The sequence below is a fragment of the Heterocephalus glaber genome, unplaced genomic scaffold (assembly GCF_053883595.1).
Source record: "Heterocephalus glaber isolate CG9 unplaced genomic scaffold, H.glaber_assembly_v1.0 deba00001532, whole genome shotgun sequence".
NCBI classification, from domain to species: domain Eukaryota; kingdom Metazoa; phylum Chordata; class Mammalia; order Rodentia; family Bathyergidae; genus Heterocephalus; species Heterocephalus glaber.
In genome coordinates, this window is record NW_028258330.1 from 8,111,396 (window position 1) to 8,138,427 (window position 27,032).

General features: G+C 35.5%; 1 protein-coding gene across 11 annotated transcripts in view; it reads right to left on the bottom strand.

The window, feature by feature from the left end:
• Positions 1-27,032, bottom strand: part of Macrod2 (mono-ADP ribosylhydrolase 2) — a 2,157,923-nt gene that overhangs the window by 1,011,111 nt on the left and 1,119,780 nt on the right. The window lies entirely within an intron of this gene.

Consider the following 27,032-nt stretch of genomic DNA (forward strand, 5'->3'; position numbering starts at 1 on the left):
ACATGTATATATGTACATGAGATAATATAATATTATATATTATATATGTAAATCATGTGCAACTTGGTACATAATATGTATATTATGTAGTATGTCTTATTTAATGCATATATATTTTCTAAAATATGTGTTTCATGTAAATTTTACCACTGGTAATATGTTCAATGTTGTTGCTATACTAATATCCAGTCACCTTAAATGGAACAAAATTTAGTTGCAGAGATATTTAATGTGCATTTAACATACATCTGGTGTGTGCCTTGTGCTGGAAATGCAAATGGCAAGAAATAAAACAACCTCACTCAAGAAACTCAAGAATCAAATCTGGCATGATAGCTGCAGCTGTAAGGCTGCTTTAGGCTTGGAGGAGATTTAAAAGGGGAGGTGTTTAGCCTGGCCCTGAGGAGGTGGCTTGCTGAACTCCACCCTTCATAATTCCTTCTGAGGGTTCTCCTGGATTCAATGTGATGGTGTGCCTGGAAAGCAGAATAGGATATATTTCTTCTTACTCTTATAATGAAACTACCCTGGAATGGTGTAGACACCCCATTTCACATTGCTCTTGTCCCATTATACTAAATATGCATTCACTATATATTTAGAGAATGAACATTTATGGAGAAACTAATACTTTTCTTGTTGAAGCTTTTAAAAAATATTAAAGTTTGCATAATAACATACATGAAACCTCTATTTTAAAGTAGATGCCACTAGGCTTAAGGAATAAAATCCAAATTTGGAAAAGAAAAGCAAAAGCTAATTCCAATTGCTTGACTCAGTAAGAGTTAACATTATGAGTTGTGTTTGTAAGATAGTTGCATGCTTTTTTTTTTTTTTTTGTACCGGGGTTCAAACTTGAGACCTTGCGCCTGCTAGGCAGGCGGCAGAACCACTGAGCTAAATCCCCTGTCCAGTTGCATGCTTTTAAAAGTGAGTTTGTGGCTTTGTACACAGAAAGTCCCGGATTCAAATATGGTTCACAGGCTTTTCATTGTGCAACCTTAGTTAACCTCCAGGGAAATGTGGAAGAGCACAAGCCATTCCAATCAGTACTGAACTCATAAACATGTACTTATTCAAACCAATTGTTTTGTAATCTCTTTACAGCACTCTCCTTTCTATCATTTCAAAATCTTCAGTGGTTCTATCCATAATTTGTTTCTGCTTCTTCAAGATCACCCTAACAAAGTGAAAATTAAAGACCTTCCCATTTCAGTCCTGGAAACACAACCTGGAACGCTGGAGTGTGAACCAGGAGTAGAGATGCTTCTAAAACCCATGAGTGTACACTGAGGCATAAATGTGCCTTTAATGGAATTTGGAAATGCAAAAAATTTGTCCTACTAGAATGCTATGCCTTTTTTGGAAGGATCTCCTCACAGGGTGATGGCCTCCCTCTCTAGGTGAGCATTTCAATTCTAGACTCAAGAGCCAGTTTATTATTACTTGATTATAACCTCTACTCTGGGCTTGTCTTTGCTTCTTTACATTGCCTTCATTAACACTTTACTTTCTCTCCACTGTTTTGACATGAGCAAGTCCATTTATCCCCAGCTTTGCTTTGTTGGGCTTCTGCAATAGTTATCTTTTAGAACCATAAATTAGATCAAGTCACAATCTTGTTTATAACTCTCTTGTGGCTTTATTTTTCCCTCTTTATACTACGCTAAGTCTTGGCAGGCCATGTGGGACTCATCTGGATCCTGCAGAGCTCTCAGACTTTGTCCTACCACACTCTTCCCTCCTCTTCTGCAGGAACAAAAGACACTCTGCCTCACTTCTTTTGTTCCAACACAACAAGCTCATTCTCGCACTAGAATATTTTACCCTCTTGCTGGATTCTCATTCTTCAGATCTGGTCAGGGCTGGTTTCTTTGGGTAATTCAGGTCTTAGCTCAAATATTACCCTGATATTATCTGAGGAAGTGTCACCTTTCAGGTTGTTGCAATTGCTCTTATAAAACCTGATGTTTTCTTCAGAGATTTACCTGTATCTATGGTAAATTTCATTTGTCTTTTGTTATCAGTCTTCCTCATTAGAATTTAAACTCCACTAGAATTCCCTCAGGAGGCTGATGTGTTTACTCCTGTATCCCCAAGGCATTGATAGATACATGTAGCCAATATAAAGGGCCCAGCAATATTTTGTCCTCTTACTAAAATAGCTTTAATTCTTGTTACAATGTTACAATTGTTACAATGTTCTCGCCTTCTTCCATGAGACGTAGATCAATCAATTGTGTTGGTTTCACTGTCCTTGTCGGTGTCTGGTATAAGAACAGACATGTAATCCAGCTCTGACCAATCTGCTAGGGAGCACCTAGGACAACATCACTCTTCTAAAAACTCAAACATAAAAAAAAAAAAAGCTCAAACATGGAAGAAATCCTTCTTTTTCTATCACTGGACTTGGGAAAGTCTACATGTGATATCTGGGTCCTCAGGAACCAAAATGCAATGGTGAAGAAAAAAGATATTGGGACTAGCAGAATGGAGAGAAAAAAGGAAATCATATCTTGGACAAGCCCCTGGACTTCTTTATATGTGAGAAAATGGATCCTCTTTATTTTTCCCAAAACAAAACATTGAAGGATTTTGTGAACACTTTCTCAATTCCTTTACTGTCCTTCACTGCATTATATATAATACATGTGTTTATGCTTAACTAAAATACAATGTTTTGTAGAAATTTTTATAAAGGTATAAGATAAATAGCTTTCCGAACTTTTTGGGGGGGATAAACTTGTGATTATGCCATTGAGATACATTTATGTGAATCCAGGTAACTCTAGATCAGTGATGGTGGACCTTTGAGAGCTTTCAGTGATAACAAACAGCTGGCTACAGCATGGTTGCCAGAGGCTCACCACCACTACTCTAGATCATTTATTTGTACTGTGTGTTCGCAGTATAGAGATTCTCTGCCTTGTCTATTCTTTCTGCTGCCACATTTGGATTACTTCCAATTCCTGCTATTATGAATAAAAAATTTTCTTCTTATAGACATAGAGTTTGTAGTATTTTAAAAATATGTTTGATTATAATCCTCAGAGATAATATATTTTAAAATAATAGATGTTCAAATATACATATTTCTGAAAGAAAATTTTACAAAACAATGATATTCTTACTCTATGTGGCACACTTGGATACTTTCTAAATTTCTCTATTCTATTCTATTAAAATTTGCTTTCATGACTATGTTGAAAGTTGCAAAATTATAGTAGGACACTAGAGAAGGTATCTGTGACAGGAAATGCAATAATGAAGATTGGTGTATCTTCCAATTTATTAGACATTATCAAATTATACTCTAAAATGTTTGACTAATGAAAGTCTTCCAAATATTATGAAAGGGTCTCCTTTTTAAATCTTTGCTATTAATTTGTAGTTAGTTTTTTTGCCCTGGTTTTGCCTTTCTCTGCTTAATGAGATTGAAAATTTATCATACATTTGTGAGCTGTTAGGGGTTTTTTCCCCTTTTTTCCAAACATGCATACATCATGTAATAAAGGTTTGTTTTTCCCTTTCATTACTTTTCTATTTCTGTTCTTTGTGTATTTTTTTAAATTGTCTTTTTATTGACTTCTAGTTTTTTCTTTATAAATTCTGGCTATAAACACCTATTCATACTTTGCAAATACTTTCTGGTTCTTTGTGGCTTAACTTTTGATTTTGTTTATAATTTTTTTATGATTTGGAGCTTTGTGTTTGTTTGTGAACATTGTTTTCTGGTCGTTTTTAGTGGAAATTTTGTTATTTACAGGGAAACATCCTAGCAGAGCCAGCATTTAATAAACATATATTACTTGAATGAGAAAACAAATGAGTAAATGAATAAAGTAATTTTATCAGGGAAAAAAGCAAAGACTACAAAAATCATATTAAATAATATCTTAAGAAAATGTTGAATAAATCAAGAAAATCTATATATTAGAAGGTTATAAATTACTCCACTCAAAGCTAGAATTGAATCAATCATTCATTTTCTGAAATATACTTAAAATATAAATGACAGGAGAAAGTGTAACCTTATGCATAAAAATCTGCAGAGTTGGGTATTTCTTGCTGGTGCTGTGTAAATACCTCCCAAACACTAAATCTTAAATTTTATTGAAAAGCAGTATATTTCATTGCCATCAATTACTCCAGAATATTTTATTTATTTATTTATTTATTTATTTATTTATTTTCCACAAGCACCTGGGTTGTCCCTGCTAGCCAATCCAATAAGCAATAATCAGATAAACTATTATTTTTATACCACTGTACATTAAAAAGGGTGAGGAAAGTGACCTTGCATTCTATAATAGCATTTTGACCTCCATGGATTCAGATAAATCAAAAATAGAAGGATCTGCAAATTAATTAGTCTAAACTTTGTAAGATTACTGTCTAGATTCATAAAAGTGATGAAATTCTTTCAATAGGAAAAATACCTCATTTCTGAAATGGGAATGGAAAGGTCTCAGTCACCATGCATACACACCGCATAAGGTGATGGAAAAGAGCACAAAAAATTAGATACATCCATTTCACTATCTCTTTCAGAACTTTGTGCACTTTTTAATTCAATCACTTTTATCAACTTTTAATACTTGCATGCACAGGTGAAAGATTACTATTAGACAATATGTTCTTTCTATCAGTTCATTTACAATGGTAAAAAGTAATAATATCTCAGACATCAAACTCTAACATTTTAAAGGAAAAAGAAAAATTGGTTATGGGAAAAGCAAGGTAATAGGTTACATTTTTCCCCTGTTCACCTATGGAGAATCTGTTTTAGCAGCTCTTTTTCTTTTCCTTCAAATATGTAATCAAACAACATTGTTAGAGGCCTAAAGGAATGTCAGTTCTCATTACATGGCTTCCTTTCTATATTTTAAGTGGGAACAGATATGTCAGCTCTAATTCTTGAATCCACACCATCCCAGGTAATGAGTCAGCATTTGCTTTCATAGGGCTCTGATCTACAGAAGGCTGTAGGCAAATCAGCCCTTTGGAAGGCTTTGGTTTTTAATATTTCTAATACTTATCTGGCTACAAAGGTGCATGCACACACACACACGCACACACACAATACAGAAACAATCTACTCCTCACTTCTTCAAATGAACTCTTGGAAAGCTGTCTGGTGGATGACAGACTGCAGACAATGATAGCTTTATGCTTGGGTGGTGTCTAGGTTGCCCGATTGCTATTTGGCCTGTGTGCAGTGTTTAATACCATAATACAGGAATTTCTATCCTGTTTCTAGCGTATCTTAATGCTAAGATGAAGCTTTGAATTCTACAAAGAATGCTGGTGACTCCTAGGACACTAATAAATAGCAGTGTACGTATTAGTCTCCTTGGACTTCTTTAGAAAAATAGCATGGACTGGATGGCTTTAAAAATAGACATTTAGATCTGACAGTTCTGGAGGTCAGAAGTCCACAATCAAGCTGCCATCAGATTCTGGCTGCGGTGAGGGTTGTCCTGCTGACTTTTGCACAATCACCTTCTCATTGTCTGCTTGCATTGTCATTCCTTGGTAGATGTCTGTAGGAGAGAAATCTCTGCCCTCCTCTCACTCTATCTCCTTTTCCTATTCCTACAGAGGTAACAATGCCATAATGGAGCCCTCATCCTGTTGAAGGGACCAAATACCTGACACCCACAACTTACATGAGGAAATAGTTTAGGTGGCTCATGGTATCAGAAATTTCAGTCCATGATTTGTTGGCAGAAGGGCATGGTAGAGCAAAGCTGCTTAATTCATGGCAGTGGAGAAGTAGAGCAGGGGAACATTAAGAGAAGGGGTCAAGGACTAGATGTAGACCCCAAGGTCAAACCTCCAGGACCCACCAGTATATACCCAGAAGTGTGTTTCACTAATCCCCTCATAAGCCAATCAAGTTGACAATTAGGCTTAACCATCAGATGCCACTATGTCCCTTCAAATCTAATACTTCCCAAAGGCTCCAACTCCAAATGCTCTCATATTGTGGATTACAATTTCAACATATAAATCTTAAAAAGACACATTCAGGGACCAGGGATTTAGCTCAGTGGTTCTGCCACCTGCCTCACAAGCACAAGGTACTGTGTTCGATCCCCGGTACCAAAAAAAGACACATTCAGTGTCATATACATAACTATTTCAATATACATAACATATTTTCCTCTAGTCAACAACTTTTCCACCCAGTACTAAATTGGAATCTTCAATGTCACATATTAAAACCTGTTCTAGTTCAGAGATGTATACATAGACTTCGAGGATAAAAATCCAGTTAAAGTAAAAGTAGACCCTTTCATGGTGTACTCTCAGTCAACTTAACTTTCTTAAGACCTAACAGAAAATAAATCTGTCATAGCTACTAACGTAAAGATATTTATGAACTTGCCAAATTCTAATGCCCAAAAGGTAATGTTCAAATTTTCACAACTCACATTCTCCTAAAGACATCAAAGGTACTGACAGGTTCATTCCCAAGTGTCTTAGTCACTTTCCTGTCACAGGGACAAAATAAATACTCAACATTCCCAAATTAAATGAAGAGAGGTTTATTTTGGTTCTGCTTTTTAGAGGATTCAGCTCATAGTTGGCTGGCTCCAAGGCAGAAAAGGCATGGTGGAAAGGCCTGGGTGGAGGAGCACTGCTTATTCTGTGATAGCCAGGAAGCAGCAAGCAAAGGAAGATGCCCTAGCAGGTCATGTTCCCTAAGAGGCCCCACATCCTACCAGCACATTTAGCTCTGAAGTCCACTGCTGAGTACAGCACCCCCACATCCAATCACATTCTAAAAGACTCACCTTTGAACTAATGGGATTTTGAGAGGATAATCTAAATTTAAACCATAACACCAACATTATGTATCAGTGACGATTACTACAAACTAGCTATATATTTGTAGATGGAAATCAAACGTAAACAATTTTGGTCTTGTTCTAACTTTTTACGGCAGCTTGACCATTTCACTGAAAATAGTATCACTAAAGTACCAGAATGAACTTCAAGAAAATATGGCCTTGTATATATCACTTTTTTGTTGCATGAGTCAATTTCCCTCCAGGTTCCCCAAAAGTTACTGAAATCAATTTAATGTTATCCCTCTGTGAATTGTAATGTTCAATTATGAGATTTTATTTGGACATTATTCTTACAGCACCTTGCATTAATCTGCCCTAACAACTATTGAGGCCTTTTAGAAATGATTGATTTTTTTTCAAACCTGAAAGACATTTGTTATGCTATGTTAAGAGAAGAAACACTCACAAAAGCAAAACGGAACTAAATGCCAAGATAAATTATATTTTGGCAGTATTCTCACAAAATCATTGACAGATGCTAGTATAAGCATTACATGTTGTATGGAGACACTCTTCTTTTCCTATTATTATATATGCTTCATGACATACAGGAAAAATATGACAATTCAGGATACTACACATTGGACAGCTCCAAAACCAAATTTTGTATATTATTTTTCCATTTTGATACATAGTTTGGTCTACAATCCCCAAGTCAAGTATCAAAAGTGATTTTTGGCATACAACTGAGACTCTCAAAAACAAATGAATCCTTTACAGAATTAGTAAGAAATTTATGGTTAATACTTTAAAATAATTATAGGATTTGAAGGAAAAACTAAGACTGAACAATAAATTCCTATTGGTCATTTATGAACTATGTACAAAGCCCATTTGAAAGAGAATGTAACCATGTTCCCTACTTCTTGTCAGGATCTATACCATGCTGCAGAGGGACTGGTGATTGTGGTTTGAGGAGGGGCTGAAAGCTGGAAATCAAATCAGACTTCCAGCACACAGGGAGATGGAGATCTATCTGCAAGTTGCTGCTTCTGGCACACTTCATTATGAGTGACACATTGCCATTTCATTTTTCAGAACTTTAATTGTATTTAGATTTACAGTTTCATTCCTTAATATTCACCCAAGGAGAGTTCTTCACAAGTTTGTTAGCCTGGTAGTAGGAAATACTTTGATAGTTAATCCCAGACCTATTGATATATCAGTTGAAGATTTTAGTGATAACCGAATACTTTTTAGTCAATCTTTTTTATAGTTTCATAATTCTGAATGTTTTCTAAATGTATTTTAATGTTTCTCTTTCTTAGGCACACACATATACAAACAGCAAGATGCTATGTGAACACAAAAAACAAAAGAAACTTTCAAAAAGAGGCCAGCAATTTCTGTTTAAAAGCATAACAAGCAAATGTTAAATAAAAAAGGCTGACTCAAGAAACATTATTTACTAGTTCATTGGCAACTAGACTGAAATGATAGCAGTGATTGACATCGATGGCCCCATTTTACAGATGAAGAAACAGATCCAAAGACTTTATTGTCTTGCTCAGGGCCACACTCAAACTCAGAAAAAGAGCTAGAACTTGGCTCTCATCTCTCCCTCCAAGCCCATGTCTTCCCTGTTACAGATCAATCATCAGAACCACACACAATGTCCTATGTTAATTCCACAAATGTCAGTTTCAATAACCTAACACAAGACCATGCTTAATATTTTAAAATGACAACTTAGTAATGTTTGATAATTTTAATTTTGTTTTGCCCTAAGAGACAAAGAAAAACTATTTTTAAATACACATACTATTATATATATATAAAGTTATATAACAAGAGTAAAAACTACAATGGAAGGACTTTATCCTGACTTTTGTTTTATGTAATAATTTACAATTTAATCATGACCTAGAAGGGTGTATCTCCCTCCCTGACTCCTCCCTTTTCTCTCTCAGAGGTTCCTGGCTACCATAGGATGAGCAGCTTTCCTCCTCTACACCCTTACACCATGCCCTTCCTGCCTTGGAGCCAGCTGACTATGGACTGAATCCTCTAAAAACTGTGCGCCAAGGTAATTCTCTCCTCCTTTAAATTGTGGGTTCAGGTATTGTGAGGGGAAAGTGACTCATACACAATTCTTACTATAAGTTGTGTGGTTGTCTTGCCAAAAATAGACCAAAGAAATAAAATAATGGAAGGGAAAACCAAACAAGCAAGAAAATCCATTACAATGAGAAAGTGAAAATAATTAACCAGAGAGAAAAACAAAAATAAAGTAAAAAGAAACAATAAAAGAAATGTGGAAGGCTTCTAAAAAAGACAAGCAAAAGTCCCAGGCCTACAGTTATGAATAGCTCAGAAAGTATGACTGAAAACCAGTCAGAGAGCCACTAAATCCAATCTGTAGAGAAGCCTATAGAATCTTCTATTAAGATGTTCAGATATATGTGAGATAAATTTTCACAAGCCATCGCTTTATTAAATAAAATCAATAATCTTTTGTGATGAGATTATTTAGGGAGATTAGTGGAGTTTTATTTTGGTTCTGTTTTTATAATTATTTGAGTGCTATTTATATGGCAGGATGGAATATGGTATATTATATAAAAGAAGCTCCTAATTTATAGTTACTATTTCACATGTAAGCACTAATTATATATTTAATCACTTAAGTATTACTTCTTTGCTTCAATCTCAACCTAACTAGTGATATTTACTCAGAAGTTAATGTCATTACAGCTCATATAATCTAAAGCTGTAAGCACTACTGCTTCACTTAATACTGAGTCAGAAAGCAGTCCAACAAGTAATTATGCTCACTTAAAGCCTTTCATTTATTTTAATATGGTGATATTTTTAATCTAAAACTATGTGTTGTGCTAGTCTTAAAGATACATTTCCTTATGGAATAGATTCCTCCAAATTAATATTATATACCAAAGCATTATAATAGTTACAGTTTTTCTTTAAGTACAAAATCTTCTATAATCCACAACTGCTTCCTTAATAAAAGAACCAGATTATCAAGCAACTTGTGGCAATATTTTTTCAATTAAAGACTTGTCATATTATCAGAATAAGCTTATGACCTTAACTTAATAGTGTAATTCATCAGCATTTCTTTCCTAGGAAATTGAGGAAAACTAATAAGCTTTCCAAGGCCAGTTGGTATTTACAAAATATACAGCTCATTATTAATTAATTAGACTTAAAAATGTGTAATTGCTTGCAATTCCCTATCAATTTGTACATAAATCTTTATATTTAATATACAGCATTTGAGCTCTTAGTCTTATATCTATTAAATAACATTTTATCATCAAAAATTATAATGTATAACCATGTGCTTTACAAATTAATTAAATACCTCCCATGGATAATCAAAACATACCTGCTTGATTTTCACATTGGCGAAGAAAAATATTAAGTGAATATTTTCTATATTTCAGTTTATTAGAAGGAATAAAAAGAGTAATATAATCCTTTTTAGATAATTTTAGTGTGTGTGTAAAAGCACCCTGTACCTACACAATGACTTCATTCCCAAACCCCACAAATATGATATTCTTTTCCAGCCTCAGCATTTATCATTCTTTTACAAAGAGCTCGGTATTTAAAAACATATAAATACAATGGTAAAACACTGAATTGACACTTATGATAAAATGCATTTGATTAAGACTTAATAAAGCACTGTGTATAGTACCAGTGAATAATGCATTACTAGATAAAGTTGGACATAAAGCAAATACAGTGTCAAAGCTAATCTGGCTGGGCATTATTCAGCCATATCACTTTCTTTATTACTAGATTAAAAATGCATATTGTGTTTCAGCCGCTTTTTCATTATTTCGTCACATAACACAAGTGCTCTTTGGAAAAGACCACCTAAATCCAAAAAGAACTACTGTTGAATAATAGGAAATCACCAAGAAACAGGCAATAGGTCTCTTAGTGACGTGATTTCCATTATCACAGTTAATAATGTGGTTTGATTTAAAGCATTACAGTTTTCATAAGCCACTTTGCAAAAAAATGTCCACCATGTTTCTCTTTCTTTCAGAAAGTACTAGCTCAGAAAATCACTAAACAATGTCTCTTGAACTTTTTTTTAGAAATTTAAAGAAAAGAAAATTATTATTTTCATTTGTCTAGATCTTAACTCTCCTTTTTCTGATTTTTTTTAGTTTTGTTATATTTTTCAATTTTTGGCTGTCAACTTTATGCACATATTTCTATCTTAGTTTGGATTCCCCTAAGGTAGAATTTCAAAGATTGAGGAGCACATAAATTTGGGGGGAGATAATCCTAGACCACACCAGAGAGGGAATGTGAAAAGGAAGGTCAGTCAAATGATGCAGGATATGTTTGCAAAAGTTAATATTATAGATAATAGCAGTCTAACTGCAAATTGCTATTTCTAAGATCAAATGTTATTTCACTGGAAGAGGGAAAAAACTGAGGCATGTGTATGCATTTGCTCAAGGATGCCGCAGTGGGAGGAGGCAGTAAGGAGGGAGAACCAATCATTGTATAGTCTTTCTGAACTGCTATGCTAGCTCCAAGCAGACTGAAATGGTCAGAGAAAGCCTTAGGTAAAGAAATGCACAGGAAGAAGTGGGGAACTCAGTCACTATTATGTCAATGATAAAGCACAAAGGTGAAGGATTAGGCCACAAAAGCATCTCATATAATCTTTTTTATTTTTTATTTTTGATACTGGGGATCAAACTCAGGACCTTGCACTTGAGAGGCAGGGAGCAGCACCACTGAGCTAAAATCCCCAGCCAATCCTATAATCTTGATCTACCTTAATAGGCATTGCAGTCCTAGCTCCCAAGGAGCACCTATCAATTCCATTTCTGTCTCTCATGCATGGGTTTCTTCCATGCTTTTAGTCTCTGGAAGACAGATCTATTTCTTTGACCCCCCAAGGACATGAATGACTTTCCTGAACCAAACTTTGAACACCCCTTTCAGCCTCATCAGTGCACATATTTTGCCCATTGTCTTCTTCTGCAAGAGAGACTTCATTATTAAAATTTTATCTGTCAGTAAATGTGCATATGCCACATTTATATGGCTCATAAATAGGTCAATGATGAGCAATTAGATTTGTATCTTTTGTTCTTGCAATAAATGAACAAGGTAGATGAAAAACACTTTGTACAAACATCATTTCCATGGATTGGGCTGGTTGCTTGAATATAAAACAAAAGTGACCATCATCTTTGAGAAAGACAACTCACATCAAACAAGACCATCATAGATGCAAGAGGAAGCTGGTTGGGGTAGTACATACCTATAATCCCATCACTCTGGGGAGCTAAGGCTGGCAGATTACAAATTCAAGCCAAGCCTCAGCAACTTAGTGACTTAGTGAAACACTGTCTCATAGGAAAAGAAAATAGAGAGCCCCAGTACTGAGGAGCAGAGCCCCCCACCCCCAGCCCCTGTTGCTGAGGAAGAGGCTTCCGGGCACCATACCACTGCCCCCAATCCCAAGGGGGAGAGATGTCTCCAGCACCAAGGAGGTGAGCCACACTGGGGCCAGCAGCACCGCTTCCCCCCAAAGAAATGAGAAGACATGTAAATAAGTCTCAAAACCAGACTTCCAGATCACCTAAAGCAACCCCAAAGGGAAACGAGATGGAACAATCTAATTCTCAACCACCTGGACTCCCTGAACTGGCAACAAAACAGGATCTGGAAAAAATGGAAGCAGAAATAATTTCTCAGATAACAGCAGAAATTGTGCCCATAGTGCAAGACATGATTAATAAATCTAGAGAGGACACAGATAAAAAATAGAGGAACTGAGGAAACATGATGGAATCCCAACATAGGAAACAAATGGAATCCATAAAACAGAGGCAAAGAGATTTCCAGGAGATTAAAAACTCCATTGAAACTTTATGCAGCAGAATGAACCAATGTGAGGACAGAATTTCAGATATAACAAATAAGATTGCAAATAGTGACTAGGAAAAGAAAAATTTCTTGAAAATAGTCAGGGACCATGAGAAATCAATCCAGAAGCTCCTAGATAATGCAAAGAAGAATAACATAAGACTGATCAGCGTCAATGAAGAAACAGGAGAGAGTGCAGATGACATAAAAAAAAAAAAAACTGTTCACAGAAGTGATGGTAGAAAACTTCCCAAGGAGGGGAAAAGAACTTGATATACAAATAAATGAGGCATATAGGACTCCAAATAGCCTTGATCAAAAAAATCTACACATAGGCATATAATTGTTAAGATTCCAGAAACCCAACAGAAGAACAAAATTATACAAGCAGTTAGAGAAAAGAAAAAAAATCACAAAGAAAAGAAAGCTCATCAGAATCACAGCAGATTTCTCAACTCAAACTCTCAAGGCAAGAAGATCTTGGAGTGATGTATTTCAAACCCTAAAGGAAAACAGCCTCCAACCCAGATTGATGTACCCTGTAAAACTATCTTTCAAAATTGATGGAAAATAAGATAGTTTATGATGAAGAGGACCTTATGGTCATGAATACCAAACCAGCACTCCAAAAAATTTTAGACGATATCCTAGGAAAAGACAATGAGGACCACAACCTCAGGAAGCCCAGAAGAATGAATACACAGGAATGACAAGAAATTAAATGCAAAGGGGGAGAATCCAACAAAAAGAAAGAGTCATCACAATGATAAGTTGATACTTATCAGTTATAACCATCAATGTTAACAGTCTCAATTCACCAATCAAAAGAAATAGACTGGCAGAAGAGGTTAAGATGCAAGATCCAACAATATGCTGCATACAAGAAACACAATTAATTCAGAATGAAACTCATAGACTGAAAGTTAAAGGGTGGAAAACAATACATCATGTGAAAGGAACCCCCAAAAAAGCAAGAGTAGCTATCCTCTTTACAGATCAAGTGGATTTCAAGCCAACACTGATTAAGAGAGACAAAGAAGGACACTACATCCTTGTAAAGGGAACAATCCAAGAGGAAGGGATGACAATCATTAATATATATGCACCAAACACTAGTGCACCAAGCTATATAAAAGAAACACTAACAGACATGAAAAATCATATAAGGACTAATACAATAGTAGTGGGGGACCACAATACCCCACTGTGACAAATAGATAGATCAACTAGACAAAAAATAAGCAATGAAATACTAGAACTCAATCCAACTCTTGAACAAATGAACTTAACAGATGTTTACATAGTGTTCCACCCCCAAAAATCAGAATACACATTCTTTTCAGCTGCACACAGGTCATTCTCCAAAATAGACTTCATACTTGCTCATAGAACATGTTTAAGTAAGCACAAAGGAATTGAAGTTATCCCCTGTATATTATCAGACCATAGTGCAATGAAATTGGAGATCAATAGCAAAAGAAATGACAGGAATTTCATAAACACATGGAAACTGAACAGCACACTTCTGAATAACCAAAGGATCACAGAGGAAATTAAAGGAGAAATCAGACAGTTCCTACAATTAAATGACAATAAAAATACAACATATCAGAATCTATGGGACATAATGAAAGCAGTTTTATGAGGGAAATTCATAGCACTGAATACTCATGTTAGCAAAACAGAGTGAGCCCAATTAAACAACCTGATGCTGAACCTCAAGCTTCTAGAAAAAGAAGAGCAAGACAAACCCAAACCTCATACAAGGGAGGAAATTATAAAGATCAGAGCAGAAATCAATGCAATGGAGTTGAAGAGAATGATACAAAAAAATCCATGAAGCCAAGAGTTAGTTCTTTGAAAGCATAAACAGAATTGACAAACCCTTAGCCAACCTTATCAAAAAAAGGAAAGAAAAGGCCCAATTCCATGCAATTAGGAATGAAAAGGGTGAAATTACAATGGACACGCCAGAAATCCAGAGGATCATCAAATACCTATTTCAAGAACCTATATGCCAATAAGATGGAAAACACAGAAGAAATGGGCAGATTTCTAGATACGTATGAATTACCAAAGTTGAACGAAGAAGACCTAAAAATTTTAAACAATCCAATATCAACGAAATTGAAAATGTAATTAAAAACTTAACAACTAAGAAAAGCCCAGGTGTGATGGCTTCAATACTGAATTCTACAAGACATTTAGAGAGGAACTACTGCCACTACACTTTAAACTCTTCAATGAAATTGAAAGGGAAACAATATTCCTGAATTGACTTCTGGGAAGAAGCATCACCTTGATCCTCAAAGTAGAGAAACACCCAACCGAAAAAGAGAACTATATGCCTATCCAATAATGAATAGAGATGCAAAAATCCTTAATAAGATACTGGTAAATAGAATACAGAAAATGATACGCCCTGACCAAGTCGGATTCATCCCAGGGATGCAGGGATGGTTTAACATATGCAAATCAATCAATATAATACACTATATCAATAGAGCCAAGGACAAAAACCATATGATTATCTCAATAGATGCAGAAAAACCATTTGACAAAATCTAACATGCATTTATGATAAAAACCCTACAAAAAATTGGAATAGTCTCTACCTCAATCTGACAAAAGCCATCTATTTATGAAAAACCAACAGCCAATATCATACTAAATGGTCAAAAACTGAAATCCTTCACACGAAAATCAGGAACAAAACAAGGATGTCCACTCTCACCACTCCTGTTCAATATAGTTTTGAATCATTAGCCACAGCATTTAGAACAGAGAAAGAAATAAAAGGAATAAAGATAGAAAATGAAGAAGTCAAATTGTCATTATTTGCAATGATATTATACCCTATATAGAAGACTCCAAGAAGTACACCAAAAGTCTTCTAGACTTAACAAATAAATTCAGTAAAGTAGCTGGATACAAGGTCAATACACAAAAACCAATAGCTTTCCACTGCATGAACAGCAGACTCACTGATGGAGAAATAGGACAAAAAAATTCCTTTCACAATAGCATCCAAAAAACTGAAATACCTACAAATCAACCTAAGGAAAGAAATCAAAGACCTCTTCTCTGAAAACTATAGCACTCTGAAAAGAGAGATTGAAGAGGATCTCAGAAAATGGAAAGACATCCCTTGCTCCTGGTAAGAAGGATCAACATAGTGAAAATGGCCATACTTCCAAAACTGCTATATAGATTCAATGGAATCACGATTGAAATTCCAGGAGCATACTTCATGGACCTTGAGAAAACAATCCAAAAATTCGTTTGGAACAAGAAGAGACCTAGAATAGCAACAGCAATTCTAAGTAACACAGACAAGGCAGAGGGTATTACAACCCCCAACTTGAAACTATACCACAAAGCCTCTGTGATAAAAACAGCATGGTACTGGCAAAGAAACAGACCTGAGTACCAGCGGAACAGATTAGAAGATGCAGAAACAACTCCAGACACACTCAGGCACCTCATCTTCAACAAAGGAGCCAAACACTGTCACTGGAGGAAAGATAGCCTCTTTAATAAATGGTGCTGGAAAAACTGGGTTTCAACCTGCCGAAGATTAAAAGTAGACCTATATTTTTCACCATGCACTAAACTAAAATCAAAATGGATTAAAGGTCTAAATATTAAAATACAAACGCTGAATTGGCTGGAACAGAAGTTAGGTAGAATTTTGAACCCATTGGGGTAGGAAAAGATTTCATGAACAAAACCTCAGTTGCCTGTGAACTAGCACAAACAATTAACAAGTGGGATCTCTTTTTACTAAAAAGCTTCTGCACAGCAAGAGAAACCACCAGGAGTATCAAGATAGAACCCACAATGTGGGAAAAAATTTTCACCAGCAGTCCCTCAGACAAAGGTCTACTATCTCCAACCTATAAAGAACTTTAAAAAATCAGACCTCCCAAATTTAAAGCAATCCAAAAATGGGCATCTGAAATGAACAGACATTTCTCAGACAAAGAAGTAGAAATGGCAAATAAACATATGAAAAAACGTTCAACATCACTGGCCATTTGAGAGATGCAAATGAAAACAACACTGAGATTCCACCTCACCCCAGAAAGAATGGCTGCTATCCAGAAATCAACCAATAACAAATGCTAGTGGGGCTGTGGGGAAAGACGAACCCTCCTCCACTGCTGGTGGGAGTGTAGATTGGTGCAACCACTGTAGAAATCAGTATGGAGATACCTCAAAGAACTAGGACTGGAAGTTCCATTTGACCCAGCTATTCCCCTGCTGGGTATTTTCCCCAAAGAATTGAAAGAATCATACCACAGTGATACATGTGCACCCATGTTCATAGCAGCACAGTTTGTAATAGGTAAATCTTGGAAACAGCCCAGGTCCCCATCAACTGGAAACTGGATAAAGAAGATGTGGTTCTTTTATAAAATGGAGTACTGCTCAGCCATAAAGAATGAGAAATTAGAGACATTTATAGCTAAATGCATGCATATTGAGGCCATACTCTTAAGTGAAATAAATAGGACACACATGTGTGAATACCGAATAGTTTCTCTAGTGTGAGAAACTGAAAAGTGTAAATAAGTATTAAAATGAATAATTGATAATTTGAAATAGGAAGAAAAGGTCCAAAGGGTAGGGGAAGTGGGAGGGGAAGGGGAAAGGAAAGAAGGGAAAGGAAAAAGAATGAGAAAAGAAAAAAATGGAAACAAAGTCTATGCAAATAGGGAAAGGTGGAGGGGGTGAAGGGCTCATAGGTAACAGGGGAGAAATAAGAACCAAGATAAATGATGTACAGGTACAAGCATCTAATGATAAACGTAAATGTACTGTATACCTAAAATGTACCAATAAAAGAATTTAAGTAAAAAAAATTTTTTTCACTTGCTATTCCTTGGAAATAGGTCTACAATCTAGAATACATAAAGAACTTAAAAAAATCAGACCTCCCAAATTTAAAGACCCAATTCAAAAATGGGCATCTGAAGTAAACAGACATTTCTCAGACAAAGAAGTAGAAATGGCAAATAAACATATGAAGAAATGTTCAACATCACTGGCAATTCGAGAGATGCAAATGAAAACAATGCTGAGATGCCACCTCATCCCAGAAAGAATGGCTGCTATCATGTAATCAAGCAATGACAAATCCTGACGGGGCTGTGAGAAAAGAGGAACCCTGCTCCACTGCTGGTGGGAGTGTAGACTGGTGCAACCGCTGTGGAAATCAGTATGGAGATACCTCAGAGAACTGGGACTGAAGTCTCATTTGACCCAGCTATTCCCCTGCTGCGTATCTTCCCCTAAGAATGAAAAGAATCATACCACAGTGACATAATGTGCACCCATGTTCATAGCACCACAGTTTGTAATAGCTAAAACTTGGAAGCAGCCCAATTACCCATCAACTGGAGACTGGATAAAGAAAATATATTTTTCTTTATAAAATGGAGTACTACTCAGCCACAAAAAATGAGAAACTAGAGACATTTATAGTTAAATGGTTGCACATTGAGGAGATACTCTTAAGTGAAATAAATAGGACACACATATGTAAATACTGAATAGTTTCTCTAGTGGGAGAAACTGAAAGTGTAAATAAGGACTAAAACGTATAATAGATAATGTGAAATAGGAAGCAAAGGGGCAAAGGGGAAGGGGAAGTGGGAGGGGGAAGGGAAAGGAAAGAAGAGAATGGAATTAATATAAGAAAATGAAAAAATGGAAACAAAGGCTTTGTAAGTAGGGAGGAATGTAGGGGTTGAAGGGAGGGCAGAGGAAGGGGAAAAAATAAGAACCAAAAGAGATTATGTAAAGGTGCAAATTTCCAATGATGAATGTCATTATATTGTATACCTAACATGTACCAATAAAATTAATTTTAAAAAAGAAAAGAAAATAGAAACACAGGGTTGATTTACATCAAGTGTATGGTGGAAAGCAGCTAATTAGCATTCTTAGTCCTAAATCTATTTCCATCACTTTTGAGCAATTATTCCTAGTATTAAAGAAAATGTATGGAAAATCATTGATTTGAACTAACTTCAGAAACTAGAGCACAGCAGATCAAACCAAACCAGAACAGAGTATCTTGTGCTAAGTATCTTATAAACAGACTGAACATTTAAATGTTTCAGTAGAAAAAAAAATACAGGAGATTCCAGTTAACCTAGATTAGTGTAATAAGGGAATCATCTCTGTTTTAATTCCATACATAAACTAATTTTGAAACAATGAATCCACTTTGCTTCCCATTTCTGCTTCTTTCAGGCCATTTCTGTCTATAAAGCTAGCCCCTTCTGCTCAGCTCTTTGAAACTTTCCTTCAATTTAAAGAATGAGGTGTTTTCAAATTTTAGAATCACAAATAAAAACCAATTTGGTCTTGAAATTAAGTTTGTGATCATTTTGTCTTTTGACACTGCTTTCCATTCACAGGCACATTTATACATACATTGTACAGCCTATACGTACTACTGATACATCAGGCCAACATATAGCATATTTATTCTTAAGTAGCATCTTCTAGTTACCTTCTACTTTTCTCTACCTCTTCAACAGATCAGATCCTGTGTGATTTTTTTTTTCTCAAAGGTCTCAGCATACAGTGCCTCAACTATTCCTCTGATCCTGTGTAGGCCTATCATAGGTGGTATATGCTGACATTTCATATGGTTACATAAGTTTTCAACTACATATGGCTCATCTCAAAGCAACTCCTATATTCCTGAGGACATAAACTTCCCCAAAGCCATAATTCTTGCATTTCATGGTGTTTGTGAAATGTAGCCTCTAAGGATTCCTTATCCGCACCCTTGAAGCTTTTCTAAATCTACCAATGCATTTGTAAAAAAGCAGTTGTCACTAACAAAATGTGCAGTAAAGGAAGTAATCAGACAACAAAGAAGGGAGGCCCTTTGGCATGCCAGCTTTCAAGGGCAGGGAGTGAGAGGGTAAAGGAGTTGACAACAACATCCCAGAAATGGGGCGAGGGAAACCAAAGAGCTTTTGCCAGGCATGGTGGTGCATGCCTGTCATCTCAGCATTCAGAAGGCAGAGACAGGAGGATAATCATGAGTTCAAGGCCTTCCCGGACTACATAGTGTGTTCAAGGCCAGCCAGAACTACACAGCCAGACCCTGCCTCAACTGAAAGAAAAAAAAAAAAATCATAGATCTCTTTTCTTTGGGTCCATGGGCAAAAAAATACTATTCTATAGGTGAGCGAGTATAGATCATTCCAAGAATTAGAAGTAGATTTTTTTTAAAAAGATACACCGAGCTTACAATATTAGAGCTATACAAAGGCCAAATCTCAGCCTTCAGCAGATTTTCCTTCCAGAATTTGGTACAATTAGTGTTGTTGAATTTTCTTAATTATAGTTGGCAAGGTAATCATCAATTGCTCATTTTCCACTTTAAAACCTTTCTTCTGCCTAAGTGGGAATAAAGACACTCTTTTAAGCATCCCTCTAGCTAAAACCTCTAAATAGACCTTAATTAGAGTTAAAGTTTATAGGGTAGTAAGAATTAATACAGCTGAGTTTCACAAGAATTGGTGAATTATGCCTGTTTCCTAGTTAGGACTGCTATAAGTCAATAGTCTCAGAGAATGACAGATCTCTGTAAGGCATTGAGTCTTACTTAAACTAATACATAATTATCCTCCTCAACCAGATTACGACTATTATGCTTCTTAATGTTTGTGCCAATAATTCTTGTCTACTGGAGGGAGAAAAAAACTGCACTGCTCTACTTAGAGAGTGTGAACAGTTATTTAAAGCTATATATTTATTTTTGATTCTCATCAGAAATAGATGAAAGATCACTGTAAAAACAAACATTAATAAAGATAGAAATAAGTAAAGAAAATTGTAAACCTCTCCTTGATTCTCCTTAGCTAAAACCTCTGTTATCCCAAGATGTTTCAAAACTCACAATTTGGCATGAGCTCTTTCAGGTTATACTATGCATGTCAATACAGGATTACAGATAATCTAAGTCTTGTATTTATCACAAGTGACAAAATTACTTAGGGAATGAGTTCAAAAGTTATTATATAAACTTATTATGACATTGTAGGTTCAATAATATTTAGTAAAAAATTAATATTTTCTGAGTTTCTGATTTAGTAGATCTTGGTGGGTGGGTCCTGAGAATTTACTTGTTATGTTTCATCTGATATTGATGCTAATGTTCTAAGGACCAAGTTGCAAACTATGTAGTCCTTAAAGGAAAAAACAAAACAAACCAAAAAATGTATGTGTGCATATGTGCCTCTGAATTCTGCAAGATCCAATATAATGCTTTGAATATTTTACTGACTCAGTACATAGGACTTTGTTTTGAATCATGTTAGTTGTGTGAATTCTGCAAGATTTGAATGCATTGAAAATTGGTAATATATGTGAATCAAAGAAATGAACTAAAAGAATGTTGCAATGCCAAAAATAAGCCAGTAGGCCATAAATGGGGCAACTCTAATCCATAGGATGAGTAAGAGGTTGTTTGGAGAAGAATCTGTCATTCATTCATTTCAGCATTTAGAGAAAATGTATGTAAACTCGCTGAGAAATATGTTTGCTATTGCATCAGTTCCTTAAACAGATATCCTCCTAAAGACATACCAGTCCCTCCTGTTAGATATCTCATTTTATGTCCCCTTCAAGAGTTATATTGTCTTTTCATTATTGAATTGTAAGAGTTCTTTATATGTGCTAGCTATAAGTTCCTTATCAGATATATGATATACAAATATTTTTTCCAAATCTGTGTACCAAATTTTCATTTTCTTGATTTTGTCATTTGGAGAAAAAAGTTTTTAATGTTGATGAAGCTCAATTTCTTTCTTTTAATCTTTTGTTTTACATATTTTTGTCCCATATCTAAAAAGACATTCCCTTAAGCCAAAGTCATGAAGTTTGTTTTTATATTTTCTACTAAACTACTTTTATAGTCTTTACTCTTACATTTAGGTTTTTAATCCATTTTGCTTAATTCTTATATATAATATGATAGGGATTCCAACTTCATTATTTTCTTATGGACATCCACTTATCCCAAAACTATTTGTTGAAAAGACTATTCTTATGCTCTTTCCCTCCTTTATTGTTTTAGCACTTTTGGTGAAAAACAATGGGCCATAAGTGTAAAAGTTTACTTGGGAACTATCAATTCTATTCCACTGATCTATATTTATAGTCTCTTGCTAGTCTTATATTATTTTGATTACTATAAGTTCTAGATGAGGAAGTTTATCCCCCAACTTTGTTCTTTTCCAAGATTGTTTTGTCGATTCTGGGTCTCATGAATTTCCATAGGAATTTTAGGATGAACTTGTCAATTTCTGCAAAACCAGGAGGGTTTTGATAGGCACTACACTGAATATTCAGATCAACTTCAAGGGTGATGATTTTTTTAGATGCCATATTCCAAGTTTTCCCTGGAGGGGCCACTTTCCCTTCCTTGTTCAAGGACTAGCCCAAGTTAAACTTTGTCTCCAATATAATTCAAACTTCTGTTGCTAAAAAAGGACTGAATATATGTTTAAAAGAGTCACTGGGTGTGCTTTAGAAGAGATTAGCATCATTCTCCTGGGACACCAGTTGGCCCCATGAGAGGGCTGTTACTAATGAGTGAGCCAGACTCCTGAATCTCTGGTGTCTTGTCTCACTATGTAACACACACACCCCCACACACACATATCTGCTCCTGCCATGATGTCACTTACCATGATGTCAGGAGGACAAGGGGCTCTCACCAGAGGCTGAATCAATTTGGTAACCAAGTCTTGGACTTCCCAAATCTGGGACTAAATAAATCTATTTTTTGGTTACCTAGCCTCAGGTGTTTTCTTGTAGTAATACTAAATGGACTTAATACAAGCCTCTTGTAGGGTAGAGGGGGACAAATGATAGCAAATAGAAATGCAGTCTCTTAGTTCTTTATTGGAAGAATGTGTTGAGTTTGGAATAATGTAGCCTGTTTCCTTAGTCTTCACATTTGTTTAAAAGTGTCTCAGAAACTTTTTTTCTAACCTCAACACATGGAATTATTGCTCTCCAACACTTGAGTAATTTTATACTCAATATACCTTCCTTTTAAACTATATTTAAAATTAGTAGAGGTTCTAACATCTTTTAAATCAACACATAGAGCTATTCTTGTTTATATTCAAATGTTCCAGTTTGTAATGGGACTTATAAAAGAGAGGGAAAATAGTCAAGTGCTTAAAAAAATATACAGATGAAATCTCCAAACCTAATCAAACCACTCATGTGAGTGAGAAACAAAAGTTTTGTTCACCAATTTGAACTTAATGGACTTTGCTTTTCCAGTCACATATCAGGTTGGGATTCAGATGGATAAACATAGAGGAAAGAAAGAGCACAAGTGATTTAAAAAATCTGGTAGTCTATGCTTGAATAAGCAAAGGATAAATATGGAATAAATTCAATAGTTTAGGCTGCTGGTTTGCCTCAGCTGGGCTGAAACTTGTAATCCTTCTGCCTCAGGCTCCTAGAGTGCTGGGATTACATGTATTTGCCACCACGCCTTGCAGGTCCCTAGTTTTATAACCCACCTCCTTATCCCATAATATTTATAGTGGTTTTGCTACCTTGAATGGATCCTTATTTACATTTAGGAATTCCAGAATTTGAAGAGATCTTGGAAGTTTTCAAGAATATCTTTCAAGCAGAGGCAAAAAAGTGACTAATTCCAGAGTAACCTAGTGAAGAGCCTTCAACAACTGGTTGATGACCACATAACCATAAAAAATAGAGCCATTCTTTTCATTTCTATCTCTGTATGTTTCACAGTTTTCGCTTTCAATCTGATTCCTCTCCTGCCTTTCATTAGAGTATTAACAATCATATTGTAATTAAAAATACTCTAGACAAGCTTCCATGTGGATAATGTGCTCACAAAGAAAAACGTTCCTTTATTCTCTATTATTGTACATTTACCTACACACAGTCCAAGAATCTCTGCAACAGCATCTTTAACAGATGGCCATGTGGATCTTTGGATTTAATGCCTTGAATGATGAGGATTTCACTAACTTCTTATAGTATCTACTCACTCTAATGGCCTGAATAAGCTAGAGAAAGTTGGTTGTGGAACTGAGCCAAACATGGCCAGCATATTTGGAATTTATGTCCACTGGTTACAATTTATCCACTTCAGAGAAAGTATTGTCTCCTCTTTCCTTCTCTCTCTCTCTGAAAAATATTCTCTACTGCGTGCATGCAAGTACAAGAGAGAAAACACTACCGCTATAACAGACATTTAGGTGTCATGGAAGATTACAGTGAGAAGGGATTTTGTTGAACACCAAACTTTTAATTGAATAATAGGCAAAGACTTAGTCATTAAACTCCTCAGTGTGTGCTGAATTATAGTTTTTATTCTCTTAAGAGGCACATGCTCTGGATAGTTATGACCTTTGTCAGCAACCCACAAGAAAGTCCACTGGTAGAATGAGAGGCTATTTTGAAAAGTTACTTAATGCTGTGTTTTAAATGACAACACAGCCAACTGAGATTCTATGGAAGGTACATTTTACACCAAAAATATTTATAATATGAGATCTCGGGGTGAGCAAACCTTCAGGATCGCACTACAATTGGATGGGAAAGCAGAGATAACATGATTTTACTTCTATAGTTAATAGTCTTATAACCACAAAATATTTTTTTTAACCCTCTGGCATTTAGCTTTTTATAGTCACTCAAAAATATAATCTCTATTGTGTAAAATTTTCCTATTAAGGAGAATTCTCAATGAGAGGATACGAACAGAAAAGAAATGTCAGAATTATGAATAAAGTATTGTTATTGAAAAAAGAAATACTAGCAAAGAGTAGCTCAAAATTTTTAATCTTTGCTAATTTGTAAAGGGTAAATCATAAGATTGTTGAAGTCCAGTTCCCATACTTATGTCTTGAATTGAAATGATCAATAAGGAAATAACGGCTTCAATCTTATAGGGTATGTTGCTATGGCTAATAAAATATCTGTATCTTCAGTTTAGTTCTATAAAAAAAAAAGTCCATAGCATGACATTGTTATTAAGAAACATTTTATTGAACTGAGGACTTCTTCATGACTTCAAGGATAGAAGACTAAGAAGTTACTGAGTTAGAAAAATTACCAATGCTGACACTCAGTTCTATCATTCTCACTTGATTTATACTCCAGGACAATAGAGTCTCTAAATTGCCACCAATGAGCTTCTAAAACATAAATTTGACCACATGGAAGTTTCTCTGTTATGTTTTTTTAATGATCTCCCATGGCTTTCCTTTGTCATAGAAAGACTCTGGTACAGTGTTTGGTCATAAATCAATAATCTCCTCTTCTCTATACATTCTAATATCTTGAAAGGCATGATTTGCTTAATAAAATTAGGAAAAAGACTTGCAATAGGTGACCTCCCACTCTTTCTGGATGCTCTTTAATTCTCATAATGAGGAAAGGGACAGAATGAGCACAACCAGAGAACATGCCTTATTGTTGCCAAGAAGGCAGGGTGTATGCTGATATCAACTCATCTCCTGCCAGGACACCTACAATATAGCTCATATCACCACTGATATGACATCCATTTTCATACCTTCGCAAGTAGGCTATATCCCATTCTAGCACAACTGGCTTCAAAAAGCAATGATTATATACATCTGGAGTCCATTGATTTAAAAATGGCACAGATCCTATCTAACACATAGATGATTTGAGGTATTAGGTATTATATTCTAATAGACTCTGAGTGTGACTTACCAAAACAGAATTTTAGTTCTCAGAAAGATTAATCCACAGGGTTTGGGACTTTGCCATTTTAAAAAGAACAAGAGCATCCAGGTAGATGACAACTATCTGTTTTTCTTACTAAAAATTGTATTGACCCTTATTCTGGTTGCAGCACCTCAATCATGCTCAAGAAACCCCTCTCCCATGTTCAGTCTATATGTATCAGAAGGAGTTAATCCTTTCTCATTCCCTAGAATCAGGGATGAACATTTTCTGAGGCTTATCCAACTAAGGGTCATCTAATCTTTCATCGAGGGTTACTTGAAAATAGCACATTATTCAAAGACAAGATCAGTTCTGAGATTTTTATTGGAATTAATAAGAAAAGGAAATTAAAGATTTAGTACTGTGAAAGTATGTTAATCTATGACAGAGGACTCTTTCTATAAAAAGACAGTAAATATTTTCAGCTCTGTAGCCCATCAAAATCTCTGAAACAACTTAGCTCTTGTAATAAAAAAAAAGAAGCTATAGAAAACATGTAAATGGATGAAAATGGTTGTATTCCAATAAAACTTTATTTTGGGGTACTAAAATTTGCCTTTCATAGAATTTTAATGTATCATAAATTTTATTTTAAAAACATGTAATCATTTAAAAATGTAAAAACCATTCAGTAACAGCATGGATTTTACCAATGGGCCATAGTTTGCCAACTCATATTCTGAATGTTGGAGAACAGGAACAAATACAAGAAAGTTCCTGACACTAGGAGCTTACATACTAATGGAATACATAAGAAACAATTCAGAAGAGATATATTTGAGTGTTATGGTCTTTGTTTAGATATCCTTCCAAAGCCTCATACAGTTGTAGGTGGGGGGTTTTCTGAAGTGGCTGAATCTAGAGTGTGTGACTGATTCATCTTGTTATACTAGGATCAAGGGCACTAGGATTAAGGGTGTGAAAGCTACCCACCCTAAGTAGAATAGATAAAATATAAGAAATAGAAAGAGCTGTGGTTGCCCCTTGTTACTTTGGCTGTCTTCTGCCACCATGAACTGTTGTCCCTTTGCCACCTTGGCTTGAAGCCAGCCAATTATGGACTGAAACCTCTATAAACTGCAAGATAAATAAACTTTTCCCCTTTGACTTTGGGTGTTGGGTATTTTGTCTCAGCAATGAGAGAAAAGTAACTAAGTCAAAACTTGGTACCAGAGATGTGGGGGTTGTTGCTGAGACTTTACTTGGGCATGTGGCTCAAGAGCCTTTCGAATTGGCTTATGGGAAGGGGAATAGTTAGGAAAGATTTGGAGATGCTGTCTGAAAAACTAGAGCTGCAACACCTTAGACTATACTGTATGGGAGATTCTGGACAGAGCTCAGAAGACAAGAAAGCCAGTAAAGACCAGGCTCAGGAGGTTTCTGCTGGAACGGACTGCATTGGCTGTTGGACTCCAGATGATGTGTGTTATGGCTCAGGAGAAAGTTTGTCTGCATTTTGCTCATGTCCAGAGACTTTGCTTGAGACTCAGATTAAGAGCAGCAGACTAATTAATTTAGCAGAAGAAA